Source organism: Physeter macrocephalus, chromosome 5 (assembly GCF_002837175.3).
Source record: "Physeter macrocephalus isolate SW-GA chromosome 5, ASM283717v5, whole genome shotgun sequence".
NCBI classification, from domain to species: domain Eukaryota; kingdom Metazoa; phylum Chordata; class Mammalia; order Artiodactyla; family Physeteridae; genus Physeter; species Physeter macrocephalus.
The window spans coordinates 22,069,399-22,091,075 of record NC_041218.1 but is presented as its reverse complement, the minus strand read 5'-3'; the positions used below and the strand labels follow the sequence as shown (position 1 = coordinate 22,091,075).

The window sequence follows — 21,677 nt, the reverse complement described above, 5'->3', positions numbered from 1 at the left end:
AATGTCTAACACTACCAAACCAGACTGCGGGGCCTCCACTCCCAGAGTTTTTCTCCCCACCCTGAATAAAGAGTGGAGGGAGGGGAGCCGGGGGAGACAGAAGAGCTGAAGGTGAGAGGGAAGGTGGGATCTAGAGCATCACTCTGGCCAGGAGACCCCAGTCTCCCCCCCACAGCGAGGTAAAGAAGGCAGAAGCTGGTACAGATCCAGAGAGATGGGGTGGGTGAGGAGAAAGGTGACATGTTCAACTTTGCAATCTCAAGGCCAAGCACAGCACTAGGCACATAGTAGGCCCCTTTATCAATGTCTGCTGAATGTGTCAGTAGGTCTTAATAACACCGACAGTTTTGTGATGTGAAGGCAGTGGCTGGGCAGGGTCAATAGTTTGAAACTTCTTATTCCAAGTAACCTCGGCATCATCATAAAATGTGAGCTCTGTTCTTAATGCCATCCTCTCTATCTTTACTAACTATCCACAAGCCATTTCAGTGGCTACCTGTAAACGAAGCCATCTCCACAAATGATAAGCTCTTCAAGAATTATACAGAAGCTTGTTTTGTTTTAAAAAACTGAAACTGATCTGACACAGGGTCCTCATGAATTGAATGCTCAAAACCAAAAGTGAATGGGTATTCAACTACTTAGAGTGCTCAAAGACGAAGAAATTCAGTCTCTCAGGCCACTGTAACAGGTCACACAGAGACCACGTCAGAACTTACCAGTGATGTTCACACTTGCTTCAGGGGCAAATGGTTTGTTTTTGTTGGGTAGTTTTTGGATGTATGACTGGTTTATTTTAGGCTCAGGTACAGCTAAAGGAACTTAATAGTAGCAAACACTTACGCGCTTACTGCGTGCCAAGTAACCTTCTAAGGACTTCACAAATATTAACTCTAATTAATGTGTACACAACCCCTGATAATGCAGTTACCTGTTCAGTGGTTTATTCTATTCCATTAAAAGTACCTCCGTTTCTTCCATTTTCTCCTGCAAAAGATGAGGAAAATATTGTTAGTGAGTGGTCACAAATGCACACATAATGTTTTATATCATTGTTTGATATCTTCTGGACTTGAGAGTACCAACGGGGCTTCATAAAACTTTAGTGAATTATTTCAACTGCCTAACTTTACTGAGTTCCTAAATAAAACCATTAAGACAATATCATTACATGTACCGATAAAAGGAGATTTGAAAAACAAATATTTTATGATTTCAAAAGAAATCAACATGGCATAATAATAAAAAGATAGATGCATAGGGAAACAATGTAGAGTAAGAGTCTCCTTGACTCTGAATCCTTCTACATTTAATATGCCTTTTCAAACTATGTTCCCTCTGAAATTCTTTTTTAGGTGGCAGCACCCTTCCCCACTGGGTGAAATAATTTCTGTTCTAAAGATAGAAACAATTGGTGAATATAGCCACTGATATTACAGATTTAATTAAAAATTTTAAAAATGATAATGGAAAAGCATTCATCAAAAAAGAGGGTGTTGCTTAGGAAAGAGAGCAGTTCAGTAAATGTCTCCACCAGGTGACACTTACCTCGGGGAACTCACAACTGTCCAGGTTCTGTCCCTCCCTCTGCTGGCTCCAAAAGTCTATCTCACTAAGGTTCCAAAAATGATGTTTATCAATACTGATTCATGCACACAAAACTCATAAAAGATTGACAGATAAGCCACAAAGCCTATGGATTCATTTCCAATGAAAAATATGTCATCAGACAGCCTGGACACTTGCTCCATCCAGCTTGACCAACATACTCACATTTCTTTGGTCAATAAATACTTCCTGAAATCCCAGGTATGGGTACCATACAGGCAGATCAAGCCAAACTAACAGCAGAATGTTGGGTGAGCATGTCAGAGCAATCACAGTCCAGATGCCAGTGGCCTCCAACATTCGCTCTCCAGACAAATGTTCTCCTGTCTCCTCCACTACCACCATCCTAGTCCAAGCTCCTATCACCCTTTTCCTGGACAAACACGAAACACTTCTTGCTATTTTCCCAGCTTCTGCTTCCTCCCTTCCAATCTATTATCCACACATGTCCAGAGTAAACATTTAAAAATAGAAAACAGGTCATGGCTCAGCCCTACTTCGACTCCTTTAATGCTCTGCATGGGTCTGATGATAAATACCCGAGAGCTGACTCTCAAGCCTTGGTCTGGCCGAGCTCACCCCTCCAGCCTCCTCCATGCACACTCTTCCGGTCACCCTCACACTTCAGCCACACTGGTCTCCTTTTACTCTCTTAAACACACAGATCCCTCAACACCTCAGAGATTTTGCACACCTCGTTTCCTCTGGCTGGAAACTAAGGCACATACTCTGCACCTTCCCCACAAAGCACATACGTGCTAGTCGTCCGCAGCTCCTGGCTCATATGTCACACAACCCCAGACTAGGACATTCCCTGATCTTAAGCTCCCACAGCATCTTGATCTTCTCCACTGTAGCACTTACTACCATTTATAATTACATATTTATGTGATTATTTAATTTACGTTTATTTCTCTCACCAGACTGTAAGATGGTCCATAAAGGTGAATACTGTGCTCATTTTATTAGCATGTTCCACAACAGTGGACACTCAAGAGATATTTTAATGAATGAATGATGGCTTTGGGCCGTTAGAAGCTGCTGCATCCATCGCCAAAACAGGGATCATTTTGCCAGGCAGACCATATGGCTTTCCTGAATGGGCTCCATCCTCCCTGATGTGTCCTGCCCCTGGGGGGGTCAATAATTAGATGGGCACTGTCTAACTCACTTCCGTAACTTTACTGTTTCCTAGACTTCCACAGCCAAAATAAATCTTAAGATACTAAAAGAATAACGGCACAAAGTTCAAGATACATTTGAGTAGCACCTCTGCAGACAGGACTTGTAGCAGTGGGCTACTAAGAAACACTATAAACAAAAAGGAAAACATAAATTGCGGCCAAAGGAAACCCTTGCTGAGACAACACTGGAAAACAAATAAATATACACGCACGCATGTGCACAAGCACCCAAAGCAGTGGTCCTCGGAGGGGGGCATGAAAGGCTTTGAGTTTGCTGTGGGATGCCTCCACGACTACGGGGCCGACAGCAACAAAGTATGCAGCTCTCTGAAGGAGGCCCCATACACTGCACCTCCTCCCGTCCCTGCGGCCTGACTCTGCACACTTGGCACACAGGAGATCTGGTGTGTACTGACTGTGTCATTCTCCTATTTGCCTTACAAATCAACAACTAGTCGACATTTCCTAACTCGCTGCACAGAATGTTTTAAATGGCTCACAGCTGTGGTTTACACTTTAAAGATGTTCTAACATTTCAGTCTTCTTATGTAATGAGAATGAGAACAAAACTGATAGGAAGAAGTTCCACAATGCCCTTGGCTCTACATTCACACCTAGTCATCGGGGGCTAGAAAGGGCCAACTTCACTCACTCATTCAACAAACAGCATGCACCTGAATAAGCCAGGCATGGTTCTAGGTGTTGTGGACACATAATGAACAAGACAAAACCCCTGCTTCTCAAGGAGGTAACGTTCTAGGAGGAGACAAACAGGGAACATATGTTAAGTACAGGTACACCTTGGAGACATTGCAGGTCTGGTTCCAGACCTCAATAAAGCAAGTCACACACATTTTCTGGTTTCCCAATGAATACAGAAGTTATGCTTACACTATACTGTAGTCTATTAAGTGTGCAATAGCATTATGTCTAAAAAAAAACAACATACATACTTTAATTTAAAAATTCTTTATTGCAATAAAATGCTAACCATCATCTCACACAGAGGTGCCAGAAACGTGCAATTTGTAAAAAGACAATATTTGCAAAGTACAATAAAGCAAAATGGAATAAAGCAAAGTGCAATCAAATGAGGTATGCTTGTAAAATGTAAAATATGTCAGGGGGAGGTGTTAAATTTTAAATAGGATGGTCAAGGAACGCCTCACTGAGAAACTGACATATGAACAAAGACCATGACTCTTTTGGAAAAGAGTCATGTAGACATCTTGGGAAAGACAGTTCCAGACAGAGGATCAGCAAGTGCAAAGGCCCTGAGACAGAAGTGTGGCCTGTCTGACCTGGGGCATGCATGGGAGGCAGTAGTAGGATGTGGGGTCAGAGAGGTAAACAGTGACCTTGTTAGGGTACCCAAAGGTTTTTGGCTTTTATTTTGAGGGCCCTGCAATGCCACAGAGGTGTTTGGGGCAAACATGATCTGGCTGCTGTGTTGAGAACAGACTGAAGCAACAGCAAGGGAGGGAGCAGCAAGGCCAGTTATTAGGCTTCTGAAACAGCCCAAGCAAGAAATTACAGGGGCTTGGACTGGAGTGCAGCAGTGACGCACAGCAGTGCTTCTAAAAAGCTGACAGATTCTTCATGAAACTTTAAGAAAATACCCTAGGATTAGCTCTAACTCATTTAATAGCTGATTTTAGCAGTCCATCTTTTTATCACTAAAGGGGTTTTTTTGGTTTCAATTATTACTTTTATAAAAGAAAACTTAGTGGATTTTTAGCTATGAAGAAGTAATATATGATCATCACAGACAGTGGAAAAGATTGAACAGACAAAAACATCATTACATCATATTACAAAAGAATTGAATATTCAAGTACTCGTGACACTGGTCACCACTATGTATTAGCATTTTTCGTTTACTCTGAAAATAAAAGGCTCCTCTAACTGAGGAGAAAGATCATTGAATACATGTGGCCATGGGAGTTAGTGACTATTTAACATGAAGATTTTCCACTTGAAGATCTGTTGATGTACAGCAGGATAAACACCAAACACAAGTATTCTTCTTAAAATCAGGCTTAGGCCAACATGGTCCAACGCTGACCTTTGTCAGCTGTGCCAGTTTGAGCTTAGCCCAGAAGGAATGTTTGCACATCACTGAAGAAGCTACGCTTTTCTGCACAGACTTTTCCCGAGAAACCCATGATGATAACATGATGTAAAAAATGGACATGATGAATTCTAAAAAAAAAATTTTAAGTATTCTTTTTATTCTCTGCTCTGTTGGTTAATGGGGTGGGGGGGAGGTAGGGGGAGATCACTGCTCCTAACTGTCGTCATGGAAACAATTCAACTCTAGGGCAGGGAAGCAGCTCTTCACTTGCTATCCAAGCCATGGGGCACGTCATCTGTGCAGTAAACAGAACCCCGTCCTCCCCTAAACAGGATTTGCTGTTTAGTCAACCGTGACAAACAAAATTAAACTCTGATTCTCAACATTTAATACTTTTGGCGGATATGTCTTATTTGTTCAGCTTTTCTCAAAGTGTGCTAAGACAGGTAAATCGCTCATGGTGAATCAGGTACTGTCATCACCCACTAGAGCAGTCCTTCTCAAACTTCAATGTGCACAGGAATTGCCAGGGGGTCTGTTAAAATGCAGATTCTGATTCAGAAGCGCTGGGTTGGGACTTGAGACTCTGCATTTCTAGCAGGCTCTCTGGTGATGCTGCTGCCGCCGGTCTATGGACCACAGTTTGAGTACATAGTGGTAGAATATTTATTATCCTCCCTCCTTCCCCTCTCCCTACTGTTCCCTCGATAAGTACCACTGATGAAGACTGAAACTACTGCACCGAAGACTGATTGTTTTCTTACTCTTACATTAAAAATAAGAATTTGGGGGCTTCCCTGGTGGCGCAGTGGTTGAGAATCTGCCTGCCAATGCAGGGGACACGGGTTCAAGCCCTGGTCTGGGAGGATCCCACATGCCGCGGAGCAAATAGGCCCGTGAGCCACAACTGCTGAGCCAACGCATCTGGAGCCTGTGCTCCGCAACAGGAGAGGCCGCGATGGTGAGAGGCCCGCGCACCGCGGTGAGGAGTGGCCCCCGCTTGCCACAACTAGAGAGAACCCTCGCACAGAAACGAAGACCCAACACAGCAAATATAAATAAATTAATTAATAAACTCCTACCCTCAACATCTTAAAAAAAATAATAAGAAGAATTTGCCTTCCACGGCGTAGGATACTTAAATCCCAGCAATAAGGAAACAGTCTCTTCTGGGGCATCCTTAGCTAACAGATTAGATCTGAAACTTCTACTTGAGCAACCACATATGGTTTTCTTTTTATTCTCCCTTTTCTTCACTCATCCTTTCCCCACATGGAAGAATGGTCCGCACAAAGGATCACAGCTATAGGGTAAGCTCCTGGCTTCAGCACTAGGTAAGGGTGTGAAAGAACCAAAATTACTGAACCTTTTCCATCTCAGCCTTGTTTTGTAAAGAGGATAATCCATAGACAACCATGGCACTGGCTTGGAAAGTACAGAATTTTTTTGTTGTTGTTTGTTTGTTTGTTTTTGCAGTACACGGGGCCTCTCACCGCTGTGGCCTCTCCCGCTGCGGAGCACAGTCTCCGGACGCCCAATCTCAGCGGCCATGGCTCACGGGCCCAGCCGCTCCGCGGCATGTGGGATCTTCCCGGACCGGGGCACGAACCCGCGTCCCCTGCATCGGCAGGCAGTCCCTCAACCACTGCGCCACCAAGGAAGCCCGGAAAGTACAGAATTTTTATCAAGGGGTTAAGAGTGGTCGACTAATGATTGCTTACAGGTACCGACATTACCGGCTGCCATCAACAAATAGGCTTTGAGAATCTCTAGGACCCACCCAAACCCTGCACTTTCAGACAGAGGGGTCTCATATTACACACATGGCCAAATCTCTCATTCAGAACATAACTGATATTTTCAAACTACAGATAATTCAGGTGAAAATGTAACCTGAGCTTTAACATGCCTCTCTCAACCCCTAACTTCTAAGCTATTTTAGTTCAATCCTAATTAATTTTTATTAACATTTCACAGGTACGTATTTCTTTCTTAGTTTGCTTCTAAAGTAAAAGATAACAGTTATAAGATTGTAAAGAAAAATACTGTTCCTCTAGGACAAGGATCCCCGGCATATGTGTGAGAAAGGCCTACTTTTTGTTTCTCTAAAGCCATAAGATGACCAAAAGGAAACGGTGTGGTGGGAAAGAAGAGGAGGAGATGCTGAACTAACACCTCTGATTGCTTCCTGCCCTCTGGGATCCTGTGAACCCACAGAGGGAGGAACCTGACAGAAATGAGGCCGACAGACAAAGAGGGTACAGCAGCAACAGCTGCTTTGGAGATCTGTGAGATCAATCTAGCCAATCACAATCAATTGTTTGTAGATTCCAAAAGGACCAGCTGGAATTATCATTGGGTTATATTAAGGAAGCAAACTACTAACCAAAACCTATTAAGAAGGACAAAGGTATACACAGCCTGGGGCAAGATTTAAATAAGCAAAACACCACTTACACAGAAAGGCAGGTGGCGAAGAGCAGGCACGCTCATTCTGTGCTGCTCCTGCAGCTTGAACTCAAAGGTAAAACAGAAAAGGAGACAGACTTGGCACAATACAAGGAAACACTTTCTAACAAAATACAATTCTCAGCCACAGAACAATTTTTCTTCCCCTTTTTTTTTTTGCAAAGCAGTGAGCTCCCATCACTGCTGAGACAACCTCATCCTGCTACCCTGCTCCTCCCCAGCATCAAGCACCACAGCTATGCCAGGCTGCATGCCATTCCCCAAACATGGTTTCACAACTCTCACACAAGTACCATGCCTGGGATGCTTTTTCATTTCTAGGCCACCCCTTCAGGCTTGAAATCTCAGCTTCCACATAACCTCTGTGAATCGTATGCTGTCTCTCTTCCTCCAAACAGGTTGAGAGCCTGCTCCTCACCCAGGTAACTTCACACACCTCTTCCCTGCACATCCTCATCCTGCTGTACATACTTTTAGACTGGGAGGCCTTTGAGGGAAGGATTAGGAGTACTTATCTGTGTATCTGCAGTGCCTGCCATAGTGACATGGACGCAGCACGCATCAGCTGGAAGGTGAAGGAAGGAAGAGGAGAGGAAGGAAGTGAAGAGAAAGAAGATGATGCCTAAATTATCACATCTTATGCACATTGCAGAAGGAATTCTGACATTGGGAGAGAAGTTAATTTGAATGAACCTTTTCTACATAGAAAGACATGAATTACTGTGGCTTTTAAGGTTTATCATTTTAGGTATGTTTTGATCTAATTATTGTTAATAGCTGTTTAGAAACAGTCCCACTATTTTGCTTTTATTTATGTATCTAAATACACATATTTACTATGCTATTTAATAAAAAAAATAATTTTCCCAAAAGTTTAAAAAATATTTTTAAAAAATCTTTCATAGTTACTGGGAAGCCTGCAGAAAATGTGTCCATGGCATTTCCCTCAAGTTTGGAATAAGTATATCACCAAAGCAAGTACAAGGCCACTACTGGCAAAAGACGCCGGCAATACTTTGTAAGGCTTTATGCTAAAACTCTGCATACCAGAAACTGAACTCTGTCTTCAAACTTTTCTTTTCTTTTCTTTTCTTTTTTGGCGGTACGTGGGCCTCTCCCTGTTGTGGCCTCTCCCTTTGCGGAGCACAGGCTCCGGACTCGCAGGCTCAGCAGCCATGGCTCATGGGCCCAGCCGCTCCGCAGCATGTGGGATCTTCCCGGACCGGGGCACGAACCCGCGTCCCCTGCATCGGCAGGTGGACTCTCAACCACTGCGCCACCAGGGAAGCCCCAAACTTTTCCTAATTCATGCAAGCCTTTACCAACAGTTCTCGTTTTCCTAAGCATCTACACCCAATTAATCTGCTCTGTACACCACCAGTGTCAATTCTTAAAACATGACAAGTATGTGAAGGGTCATTCTGATGGCCTCAGGGGAGTGACAGGGCAGAGACAGGCAGCTGAATACATCTGGGAACTACAGAACCATTGCTAATGACCATAAGTACTCTTTGGGAGGATTTCTATAAACCACACCAGCACCCTTCCCAAAGAACAGATGACGACAGGTGAACCAACACCTGAGACCAGAAAATTGTCCGCCAGAGCCTGGCTCTGCATCAGCCCCAACGTCTTCTTCCCCCCACAGACGATTATGAACACACTGCCACCATTGCCTCCCACACAGCCCGCTTCCTTAAGTCCCACCTTCTTTCCCGTGCTGCTGCCCTGGGTGGCAACAGAATGGGTCTGGGCTCTGTGGGCACCCACCCGGCCAATTCCCGCGGCTGTGGGGCAAGGCTGAGGAGGGATGCTGACCTCCTCGCAGTGGGTGGTGGGGGTATCTGCATATGAACTGCTGCCCTGTTTCCTTTTTACAGAGGGAGGCACAGTGAACTGTCTCCATGAGAACATTAGTCTAGGAGTGAATGAAGTCTATTTATTTATTTACTTACTTACTTACTTATTTATTGATGGCTGCATCGGGTCTTCATCGCAGCACACAGGCTTTCTCTAGTTGCGGCGAACGTGGGCTCCTTTTCGTTGCGGTGCGCGGGCATCTCATTGAGGTGGCTTTTGTTGCAGAGTACGGGCTCTAGGCATGCGGGCTTCAGTAGTTGCGGCACATGGGCTCAGTAGTTGTGGCTCACAGGATCTAGAGCGCAGGCTCAGTAGTTGTGGCGCACGGGCTTAGCTGCTCCGTGGCACGTGGGATCTTCCCGGACCAGGGATCAAATCCGTGTCCCCTGCATCGGCAGGTGGATTCTTAACCACTGTGCCACCAGGGAAGTCCTAGGAGTGAATGAAGCCTTTATTGCACTTCGTGAGACTTAAAAAAATAGCTTTGAGATATATATGTATTTCAGAGGACAGCAGAAGTCTTCTGGCCTAACATCAAGTCATACAATCGATAAACTTATATTAGCATATCTTTTTACCAAAAAAAATGCTCGATTTGTAAAATGGAAAAGGGCAGGATGGTGCAACAGACTGGCCAGATGCAGCTTTGATCATATCGATTTCTTTTCATCCTACAGGTTTTACAGTGGCAGTAAGAGGTGGCCTGGGCTGAGTGACAGAGGACACGGATCTGTTCCAAGGTGAAAAATGCCCGTGCAGAGCCCTGAGCACAGCAACACCCGAGCAGGGCAGCTGCCCCAGGAGCGACCAGCAAACATGCTGAGGAACAGGATGTCTGGTGGTTATTGATTTGAGGCTGTTTGTCAATAGAGTAGAATTTTCAAAACAAAATCTTTTTTATTTTTAATTTTGCCAGTTCTTCTTTATATCTGAGCAAACTAGAGGGGAAATAAAGTGGCAAAATTCAAAGTGGGTTTTTGCGGCCCGCCCCCCGCTCCAATTCCTCAGCCGGCCACGAGGGAAAAGGATGCTTCTTTCGGGAAGACCCACCTGGACCCTGACTGAAGAGCAAAGGCCCCCCAAATATCAGTCCCCCATCCTGACACCTGGTCAGGTCATTAGGAAGAATCTGCCCAATACCTACTATCCCCACAATAAGCCTGGGTTCCGTAGTCCAACAAGGAAATGGAGGGAAAGGAGCCGTCACTGAGAGCTGGCTACATCCCACACAGTTTCACATTCACCTTTTATTTATTTATTAAATGTTTGTTTGTTTGTTTATGTATGTATGTATGTATGGCTGTGTCGGGTCTTAGCTGCAGCATGTGGGATCTGTGGTTGCGGCGCCCAGGCTTCTCTCTAGTTGTGGTGCGCAGGCTCGAGGGTGCGTGGGCTCTGTAGGTCGTGGCACGTGGGCTCTCTAGTTGAGGTGCGCAGGCTCAGTAGTTGTGGCACGCAGGCTTAGTTGCCCTGCAGCATGTGGGATCTTACTTCCCTGACCAGGGATTGAACCCAAGTCCCCTGCAAGTACTGCCCCTGGAAGGCAGATTCTTTTCCACTGGACCACCAGAGAAGTCCCCATGTTCACCTTTAGAACAACCCATAGGTAGATTTAAATGGACGGGAGGTATTGAGTATGTAGGCTGAGAGAGGTTAAGTAACTTTCTAAGCTTAGCTCCCACCAAGGAGATTTCCCGAGGCCTGAGAGGCCTCTTGCCACCCTCTCCCAGGATGCCTCCTCCAGGGGAGGCCCCGAAACAGGCCCCCTCTCACACTCAGAAAAAGAACACACCTGCTCTAATGACAGGACTTAATTAGGACAATGGGATTGAAGGCTAAATAGGCTAACAATAAAAACACGAACCAAGCCAGGAATAACTGAAGGTCATGCAGACCACGTCCTGATGTGGCGCACTTCACAGGAACGGGAAAACAAGCCCCTCTCTGCAGTGCTGTGCGGAAAACCCCTCCCCAGTCACCCCAGGATACAGACAGGAGACAGCCTGCAGGAGTAGCTGTGATATGCCCCAGTGCAAAGGCAGGGGGCCGCTATCCCTGGTTACAAGAACTAACAGAAAATTCCAGGACATTTCTAGAGGGCCTTGCCCCAGACCCTGAAACTCGGGATCCATGCAGGGAGCCCTACAGTTCATCATCTTACGCTGCATGTTGCCTTCCTGGGCTTGGGAGAAATTTGCACAAGTGCAATACCAAGGGACAAATAAAGACCCAAACTTTAGCGAACAAACAAGCAGGAAGGGGGTGGGGGCGGGGTGGAAGTTCCCTGGAGTCGGGGAAAGGAGAGAGAGAAAAGCATTTTTTAAAAAATAAAAATATTTGTATCTCTAGAATTGAGAATGAAGAGAAATGACCAGAAAGCACTGGTGAGCGGAGGAAGAAGGGTGACACCACGGTCTCAAGCCAGAACAGAGAGTTCACATAAGCCCGGCTGTGTGCTTGCTTCCATTCCCGCCCACCCACGGTTCCTGGGGCAAACAAATTCTTGGCTGAGCAGGTATGTGTGGGAGGCCTGATTTATTTTCCAACCACTAGAACTTTGCCCAGAACTACTTAATCATAATTTTTCAAGGTCATACATTCAAATATGATGTTACTACCTCACAAAACAAATAACTCTAGGGTCTGTGGAGTAGGAGGAGGGGAAAGAAGGAATTAACCATCCTCACTTGAACTATCTTCTTATCCACTCTTACTGTGTATCTCTTATATGTTCTCAGAAAACCAACAAACTGCCAAAACGCATAGCTAAAAGAAATAATAGCTAACTGTGATATAATGCTTACACTCAATGGCAAGCACAATTCTAAATGCTCTGTATATATTAACTTATTTGACCCTCGATTCTTTGAGGTGGGTACCATTATCGTTATTACCCCTATTTATAGCTGCATCCAGAGGGTAAGTGACTTGCCCGGCTACCAACAGCAGGGCACCCTGTGCACCTGCCCTATGCTATACTCCTTCTCTGTGTTCGGCTCTCTGGCACCCCCAAAAGGCAAAATTATAACAAGAGCTCTGTTCCATTATGGGATATCTAACTGATTTTCCCTGTGCAGTAGGGCTTTCTTTAAGCTACTTTTCTGGGAGGACTATTATCAGAGCCAGTCCCCAGCTTTAACCCTGCTGCTCAAAAAAGCCATAGAAGCTGGAAAAGTCCCAGAGTTCAAACCACAATTCCCCTTACACGCTGCCTGATTAGAAGCAGTTCGAAGCAAAGCTTTGATCCCTGTTAAAATGTAAAAGCTCTGGGAGGTGTACTCTTTATGCTGTTATCAGTTTGTAGTGAAAGTTGCACTGTTATCTTTTTAATGGTAAGTTTAATGATAAGAACTTCAGGTGGTTTCCAGGCATCCAATTCACCTGTCCAGTTTGGACCTGTTCACTGCTGGGTGCCTAGAACTCTGCAGGACCTGGCACATTAACAGCTGTTCAATATACCAGCGTGGGTGAACAAATGAATGGCTATAATTCTTGCAGAGGTCAGTTTTAGGGCACATTTATGATGCAGGTAGGTCTTAAAGTGGCAGCCAGGCTGGGCAAAGTATCACTGGAAAGGTCTAAAGAACAAGTAAATCACTGGCTCACAGTAATGACTTTGAAAGAAACCCCAGGCATATTTAAATATATGAAAAGGATCTCTCTTTGAAGTTATTAAGAACGGATTATATTTTTAAATGTATATAGAGCTAATTTATTAATGAAGAAGGTAATCTAAGACGGTATGATATCTACATCATCTTCCTCTACAATTACACTTTCCCAAAAGATGTGGTGCCCTAGAACAACATCTCTTCTCCTTAATATTCTCATACCCAAGTCCTACATGTCCTCAAGGGCCTCCACAAATGTCTTTTATTCCAGGAACCCTTCCCTGTGTTCCTGGCCAGAAAAGGTCATCCCCCTCTTTGTACTCAAAGTTACTTTGTTCTTTCTTTTGTGTACATAAATGCACTTCCTGAATTGCTGTATTTTTCTCATCTGCACTACCTGGCTGTCCCCAACTTTATCTCCGTATTCCACAGGGAACCAAACATTTTTCCTGACATAATCAGCATCCAGTCAGTATCAGACTAATGTTTTTAAAAAGACTCCTATGGAAGTGCTCCAAGGATACACCACCATCTGTTTCTAAGGTTCAAATACATTTTAGATATTTTTAAAGCTGTAATTTTTTTAAAATGACACTGAAATGGTTTATACGCAAGCTTCTCACCCACTGAGGACACACAGCGTCATGTGCCAAAGATCCTGTCTGGGAGATCCAGGCGGTCCCTGTAGTAGGCTCCCCTGCCACCTCCACGTGCATATGTGGACTTCTTGTAAGTGTGACACTGGGAAGGGAAGCTGTAGCTCCACCCAGTCGTGTGAAAAATACTGTGTGCACAGTCTGCTTTCAAGAGGTTGTTCAAGTAAGCACATGAATACAAACCGCACGGGCGAGGCACAGGGGGCATCTGGTCGGCCTTGCTTTCATCACAGTAGAAAGTCCTTTGTGATAATACCCTACTTGAAAGAGGGTAAATATTTATTCTAAGAATTAGATGTTTCCTGTATGACTTTAGATTTATGATAAGGAATGTGAGCTATTGTTTCCATACGTTTAGTTACAGGGTTATGATTTTGAAACAAATATTCCCTACCTTAAATTGGTTGAATTGAAAAACATCCTGGGATCCCAAGGCAAGTTATTTAAAAACAAAACAAAAACAAAAAAACTCTTGTTATAATTTGCAAGTAATTATCTATGAGGACAGATTTTTTAAAAAATATATGATGCATTTAAAGCAAAGTATATAAGTTTATTAAACACAGCTGATAATGTGAATACAGCTATTATTATATAGTTATTATCAACACCAGATTTTTTTAAGTGTTTCCTTATATCTTAAGAGCTTCATTGCTCTTGCTGACTCTTCAGTAAACATTATAAATGTAAACTCCAAAAAAATTTATAGCACTAGGAAATGTCACTTTATCTGTTGTATATGGTAGAGTTTCGTTTCATTTGATGAAAGGATTCCCTGCCCCCCAGCAAAAGTTTGAAAACTTCTGTTAGTTTTTCTCAAATCCCAGGCTAGGGAGCGGCTGCAGTAGACCTGGATGAGCTTTTTTACCATATGGTTTTTCCTGGGCTCTTTTCTCAGTAGTTCCCTTCCAATAGGCATGAAGTGAGGTGAGAATATGGCAAGGGGTGGGGAAGCAGGGCGGGAGGAGGAGGGGGGATAAAAAGGAAACCACTGATCTAATCAACACATAACTGTCTTCATAGAGTTATTGGTCAAATGCCTCAGTAAAATCAAGACAAAACAAGTCAACAACATGCCCTTAATATGTGAACGTTTTCACAAAAGGAAACAAAGTTAGTTTTATATTATTTGTCCTTTAGTGAACTCATACTGGACCTACTAATACCATATACTTTTCAAAAAGTTCACAAGTCATCTATTTAACTCTATGTTTCGTTGGTGATCAATAGCCAGAGCATGCATTTGGCTTCTAGAACCTCTTGCTTTATTTAAAATTTGGAAAAAGGTGGTTTTTCTCCTGTCTTCAACCTCTTTTAAATTCTGTATGATTTGTCAACATTTAGTAAACACTGAGGTCTTTTGAGATATTTGCAAGCTCCTTCAGCAAACTAGAGAGTTTGAGAACCACTAATTTATAACAGTCATCACTGGCTATCTCCTCCACACTGAGCTACACTTCGCAAGACACTGCTGCAGTTCTGTACACTTTACAATTTCAAAATTGTTCTTGCTGGAAAAAATTGGAAGTAAAACAGCAGTCAGTAAGATCACAGATTTTTTTTTACACAGAAGGATACTTTGGAATGTAACTACTCTACTACACTGATTTTTCTTAAGATAAGGAAATACATTTAAGAAACATACCCAAGATGAAACAGTCATTGGCAAAGTGAGAACTCAGCACCCACCTTCCACAGTTTAGTAATCAAAGATCTAAGTTCACATTCAGATTCTTCTACTCACTAGCTGCAGGCATCCTGGTCAAACCCCGAAAGCCACAACTTACTTAGATAGTAAAATGGGAATTATATCTTCCAGGGTTGTTAGGTATATTAAAATGAAGATACTTAATGGTCTTCTGGAAAAGCATCTGACTCCAAGTAAGTACACAATAAATGTTAGCAGTTGTAAACACATTTTTTTTGGCTGGAGTTTTAGAACAAAAGAGAATTCTCCAGGTATGGGGTAGACTACCCTGGAAAACCTTTGCGTTCTTAAAGTGGGGACAAAAGGAATTAAGTGCCAGAATATTCCCCAGTGCTATGGGTATGAAGGTTGTGGGCTTGTGGTCTTGAAAAAGGGAGTTAACCGTTGGGGATGATTTCTCCAAAACTGGGGGATTCTAGCACCTTGATTTCCTATTTAAACAGTAAAAGAAATGGAGAGCATTTGAAGGTGGGGGAAAGAAAGGTGACTGGCCAGGAGAGACCAGCCCCTTCCTGGCCACAGGTCAGTGGAACCTCATTACCTTATATAAGATACATCAGCCACCTGCCAATTCCAAAGAAGTGCCTGTTCTCAATTGCAATTTCTGCTAAACATATTTCTACACAGAAACTTCTCATCTACTGTATAGCTCTAGAGTAGATGGGTTTAACATCCTCTCTTGCACCCCCAGTGGCAGTGCAGCACCCCCTCCAGCTCCTGCAGGTTCTCCTTGGAGCAGCAGAGCTAAGCAGGGGTTGAGGAAAAGGACAGGGGTGAACCACGCACCTCTTTAGGGACAGTCACCAAGTTAATTTCTCCTTCTCCACATCCATGGGTAATATGCCCAATGTAGCACTATAAAATACCAAACCTAGAGTACTAGTGAAGTTGCTGCCAAGCTATTTTATCATTTCCAACATTCCTGGTAGCAACTACCACACTTGAACCAAAAAGAACAGGCCATCTGAGAACACACATAGGCACTTGGCAAGTTTCTAAGAAAACTATTTGCAGATCAGTAGGGATATCCATCTCCAATCTCAGTCTTTGACCAGAAAGTTCTACTGCACAACAATAGTTTTTGAAAAGACACACCTTTTAAAATATTTATCTACCGCTCTAGACTCCAGCTCCACCCATTCAAGCCCTACCCATTCTTTTACTTTCTGCACAATTGCCACCTTTTGTATCAAAACTTTCCATAAACCATATCCATTCTTCTCAGGGAGAAAGGAGTGAACTCCCATGGCACTCTGTCTCTAATGTCCCAATAGCACCATCGTTTTCTACCTGCATGGCTTTATTTCCTCTTTAAGCAACATGGGCATAGGACCTGTATGGTTCTGACTTTCTTCTAGTGCCCAGCATCTTGCACATACACCATGCGTGTATGTATATATGTGTGTATGTCCTGGGAGGACACATGGACACACACCAGTATTTACTGAGCAGCTACTATGTCCCAGGCACTGTGTTTTATCTACACCATTGGTTTTTATCTTAACAACATCTCTATCAAGTAGTCCTTATCAGCCCCAGCTGGCAGATGAGAAAACTGAAATTCAGAGAGGTTAAGGCTTGGCCAAAATCACAGAGCTGAGTTTCAAACCCAGGTCTGACTGATTCTAAAAGCCCATGCACTTATAAAGTTAATATCCAACAAGCATTCAGTAAATCACTGAATGAAAAGCATTTCTATGCAGGGTATTGTGCTGAGAACTACTGAGAATCAAGATGCTTTAAGTTCAGCAACTGTAAATAAATATACTACAAAGTAGTAAGTAACAAGGCCAAGAAAAGGTTTTACATAAACACTAAAGATGTTCAGAGGAGTATGAGACCACTTTTTTTGGAGGTGGAGCAGGTAAGTGGAGAGGGGTGGGAGTAGAATTAAGATAATCATGAAGAATATGGCAGACCTGAAACTTGGATTTAGACAAGCAGAGATGAGAGGTAATAGTATGTCAAAGATTAAATGAGCTCACTCTAATATTCTTCCTAAAGCAGGAAAATGGACTAACAAATTACATTCAGTTAGACTGTATCCTTGACAGCAAAGACAATGTCATATACTTGTTTTTTATGTAATATTCATTCTGGAAACATTTAATAACTATTTAGTGATGGAGAAAGGACATGAAAAGGGACACGGGGTGTGGGGTTTGTAGTATTCCTTAGAATATTTAATTAATTCAGACACACTGTCCCACATGCAGTCTGGTTTTATAATATATATTAATTAAATCCTATTCCAGTCATTAACAATCTTTCACTAAGTTGTATATGTTTTCTACCTGATCATAACTCTTTATCAGTACTTCATATTCACAATGACTAGCCCAAATCACTGTTATCAGTTTTACTCCCAAAACTAAGCACAAATGTATTTTAATCTATTTATCTGTACACATCAAAGAATTTTTCTTTGGAAAATAGCGTAGTATTTAAAAAAAGGTAAAAATTAACAAAAGGTGCCCATCTACCGAAAAGAGGAGTCATCTACATGCAAAGCAACATAACAGAATTACAAAGCCAAACTTAAATGCAACATCTGCTTCTAAAGGATATGTTGGCAGAGAAAATTAACCAGTTGTATTATGCCTTAAGCAATGAAAACCTGTTTCATTTCCTTCTTGTCCTTTTGAAAAGACAACATGTCACAGTCAGACTTTTTAAAATAACAGCATCCATTCTTGTGACAAATGTTTGCCAAGGGGGGCGGGGAGGAAGGAAAGGAATAAAAAGGAAAAGAAAGCGGAAAAGAGATAGGAAACAGTAAGACGCCATCTGCTGACAAAAGGGAGAAAAAAAGGGAAAGAAATTTGAGAGCACTGCTTCCTGACTAGTGCGTTTGAAAAAATGTCAAGTGAGTTTTCCAGTCATCCTCATGAAACAGAAAATGTTACTATGAAAATAGGTGGAATAATTTTTTTTTACTTTTGTAACGTTCATGTCCTAAAAATTTACTGTTACTACTAAATCAAATTATAAATACCACCATTCCTCAGGTGCAGACAGAATTACATCCAAAACTATTTTAGGCATCAGAGGAGTATTAACACTGAATGAACTAGAAATATCCCGATGATATATTCCAGCTTTTCCAGGCAGAGTCAGCTAAGGGATGATTTCTTTGGTTAGAAGCAGTCATCTAAATTTTAAGCACACCTGTAACAGCAGAAGACTACGGAATACTAAAGGATGATCATTCTCTACAAATAGGATGTTGAACATTATTCACCACTGATTACAAGCTAGCTAAGCAATATATCAATTACTCATTCTATGCTACAAAAAGGTGTAACAAATTATAAGGAGTAAAAGCTCAGTGGCTGTGAATAAAATTAAAACTAAATGATAAGTCTCAGAGCTGAGGAGAAAGGAGAAAGGGAAAGAGGGGTTTACTTGCATGTACACCTTTAAGAAATTGTAACAAACTGGTTTTCTTTTCTTTTTTCAATTAACCTGGCCACCACACACACACACACACACACACACACACACACACCCTTTACCTGTTTCCATTTCAAATACACCCATACTCCCAGCTGAAATAAGACATCTCAGCTTGACAGGCAGTTTCTTTCAATACCCCTATTTTCGGTATGCGGCATTTCTTAGCATTTAAGAAGTACTACTATGTATTTGTATCTGGAGCATCTGAAGGCCAGCTACACACCAAAGGACTGAAGTACCCAGTGGACATCACTGTGGTTTTAGAGCTGGAGCATGTTGTCTGTAAGTTCTCATTTCACAATACTTGGGGTTTGTTAGTTCACTACACTGATAACTTTAGGCATTTAACCTTCAAAAATATATGGTTTCCAATGATTTGTCTATATACTATTTGATTGTTTTGCATTAAACAGAATTTAAGAGATATTCTGGGGACTTCCCTGGTGGCTCAGTGCTTAGGAGACCGCCTGCCAATGCAGGGGACACGGGTTTGAGCCCTGGTCTGGGAAGACGCCACATGCCGCGGAGCAACTAAGCCCGTGTGCCACAACTACTGACCCTATGCTCTAGAGCCGTGAGCCACAACTACTGAGCCTGCGAGCCACAACTACTGAGCCCGCATGCCACAACTACTGAAGCCGGCACGCCTAGAGTCTGTGCTCCACAACAAGAGAAGCCACCACAATGAGAAGCCCTCGCACCTCAACGAAGAGTAGCCCCCGCTCACCTTAACTAGTGCACAGCAACAAAGACCCAATGCAGCCAAAAATAAATAAATACATTTACTTTTTAAACAGATATTTTGTTACCGAATCATGGTATTTTTTGTTTTTGATTCTGGTCTTAAACTCTGTGTACAGAGGCTACAAAAGCTCAAAAAAGGTGGACAAAGAGCCATATTACAGGGAACATAATGTCTGTTTACCTCATGTTATGGTAACTATGCTACTCCTTGAAGCAGTTATGTCAGTTTCTAACTGAATGTAGTGCTGTGTTAGTAAAAATGGATGTCAGCTTGAGGGCTTAGGATCACTAACATTTTTCCTATTGAAATTATTTAATTATTGACAATTTTTTTTAGAAATTTTTTTGATGTGGACCATATTTTAAAGTCTTTATTGAATTTGTTACAATATTGTTTCTGTTTTATGTTTTGGTTTTTTGGCCTCGGGGCATGTGGGATCTTAGCTCCCCAACCAGGGACTGAACCCGCACCCCCTGCATTGGAAGGTGAGTCTTAACCACTGGACAACTTTTAAGAATTTATCCTACAACGATTTTTCAGAACAAATGACCCACATAATGTTGAGGCCGACTTATAAAACACCTCGGAGGGAAAAAAATAAATGTGGGTTGACCCTAATATATTTTAACAGAAGAAAAACGCACTAAGGTTTGATGATCTATGCAACTGCCATGGTTTAATAATGATACCTTAAAGCACCAGAGTCCTCTGAAGTGCTCTAATGGAGGATACCAAAAAGGGTTAAGGACATGGTACCAGTGACATAAATCTACAGAAAAGATCCTTCATTACGGGAGGACACACAGTGTGGTGCAGGGAGTACCGAGCAAGCAGTCAGAAAATCCTGCTTCTTATTCCCAGTCCCATCACCAGCAACCTGGATTTCCATCCCTGCCTCTCAGTCACCTCGGTCGACAAAGGGAGATTAGTCCTTCCAGCCCCACCTGCCATTTCTATCAGCCCTATTAGCCAATAAAACAAGCACACACTCAAAACCCAAAACCCATATCTATTACTGAGAATAGGATCTTAGACAGTGTCACCTCTAAAGATGATTGAGGACTATTAAATCACGTACTAGAAGGAAAAAATGTGCTCAGCTCCAACTACTATTCTAAATTTAGTGTTTATCAATCCATGGATGTCTTCATATTTTTACCACTTATTTCTGCATCCACAAAAGTTAAATAGTGGTGTCTTCCTGCACTTGTCTCTTTATACACATGTTCCAAAGTTTCTCTAGGGTATATTCCTGTAAGTGGGAAGGCTAGATATGGGGTTTGCCCAGATTTAACCTTACTATAACACCTTGGTCTACGTCTCTGGCCCAGAATGGCTTCTTGCATTGGAATCTACTCTTAATTCCAATTCCTGTTGTTCTCTGACTTTACCTCCCCTGTCCCATTTATAGTTTTGTCCTTCATACTTAACACTCGGCCTGGCTTTTACTGTATGACTTTACCTCCCCTTTTTGATCATCGATCACTAGGTACTACTCCAGCTATGCTGTCTCCATCCAATCCAGCCTCAGGACCCTTTCGCCACACAGTCAGTGCATGGTGTGTGAAAGGCACTCCTACAGTTACCCCCTATTTCCCAGTTTCAAAGACCACTGCTTGCTACTTCAGAAGTCAGCAAATATTTATTAAGTCTCTGTGCAATGCACAGAGACCCAACATGTGTATGTGCAGAGTTTGAATATCATTTGCTTTCCCTACATAGACACAATGAGTGCTCTATACCAAGAGGCCTCAATCAACAGATTACAATTAACCAGCCATAGGAAACTCCAGTCTGAAGTCGGTGACATTTTCAGAGAAGAGGAGGAAGGGAGCAGGTATGCATATGATAAGAAGGCAATCTTCCTGTCCCTACCTCCCACCCGATTTCAAGGTATATGTTGGATTAAGGGAGATGCAGAGTAGATTTTCTGTGTAGCACTGAGGATCCTGGAACTTGTTCTATCAAGTGTCATCCTGCTCCCCTTCCCCCTGCTGAAGGGCCACTGTAGACAGTCAGCATTACTTGTTACATCATGACCCTGGCAAATCATTTCGTTTCTTAAAACACTGAGGATCTCCAGTTGCTAATTCTCAGTTGCCTTACCTGTAAAAAGGGAGGTAAGTGATACCCACCTGCCAGGCTTTTTCTAAAGATTCAATGAGAATGTACAGACCAAGCATATGTAGTGGGGCTTTGTGCCTTGCTCCAAAACCAGGAACACGGGCCAAAGAAGAGCTTTATATATAATAATTAGAGCAATCCAAAGACAGAAGAAGCAGTTAGGTACCAAAGTTCAAGCAGGG

The 21,677-nt window shown here is 42.7% G+C and overlaps 1 long non-coding RNA gene across 22 annotated transcripts in view; it reads right to left on the bottom strand.

Annotated features, from left to right (window-relative positions):
- The window catches only part of LOC102991851 (uncharacterized), a 286,698-nt gene that overhangs the window by 174,716 nt on the left and 90,305 nt on the right, over positions 1–21,677 (bottom strand). For 17 of the 22 annotated variants that reach the window (XR_008617318.1, XR_008617324.1, XR_003679726.2 and 14 more), the window contains 2 exons: positions 9,299–9,627; positions 932–987 (listed from right to left, as the gene is read on the bottom strand). This is a non-coding gene — a long non-coding RNA (uncharacterized lncRNA). Of the gene's footprint in view, positions 1–931; positions 988–9,294; positions 9,628–21,677 lie in introns of all 22 variants that reach the window. The other 5 variants (XR_008617330.1, XR_008617325.1, XR_008617331.1 and 2 more) reach the window with 2 other exon arrangements.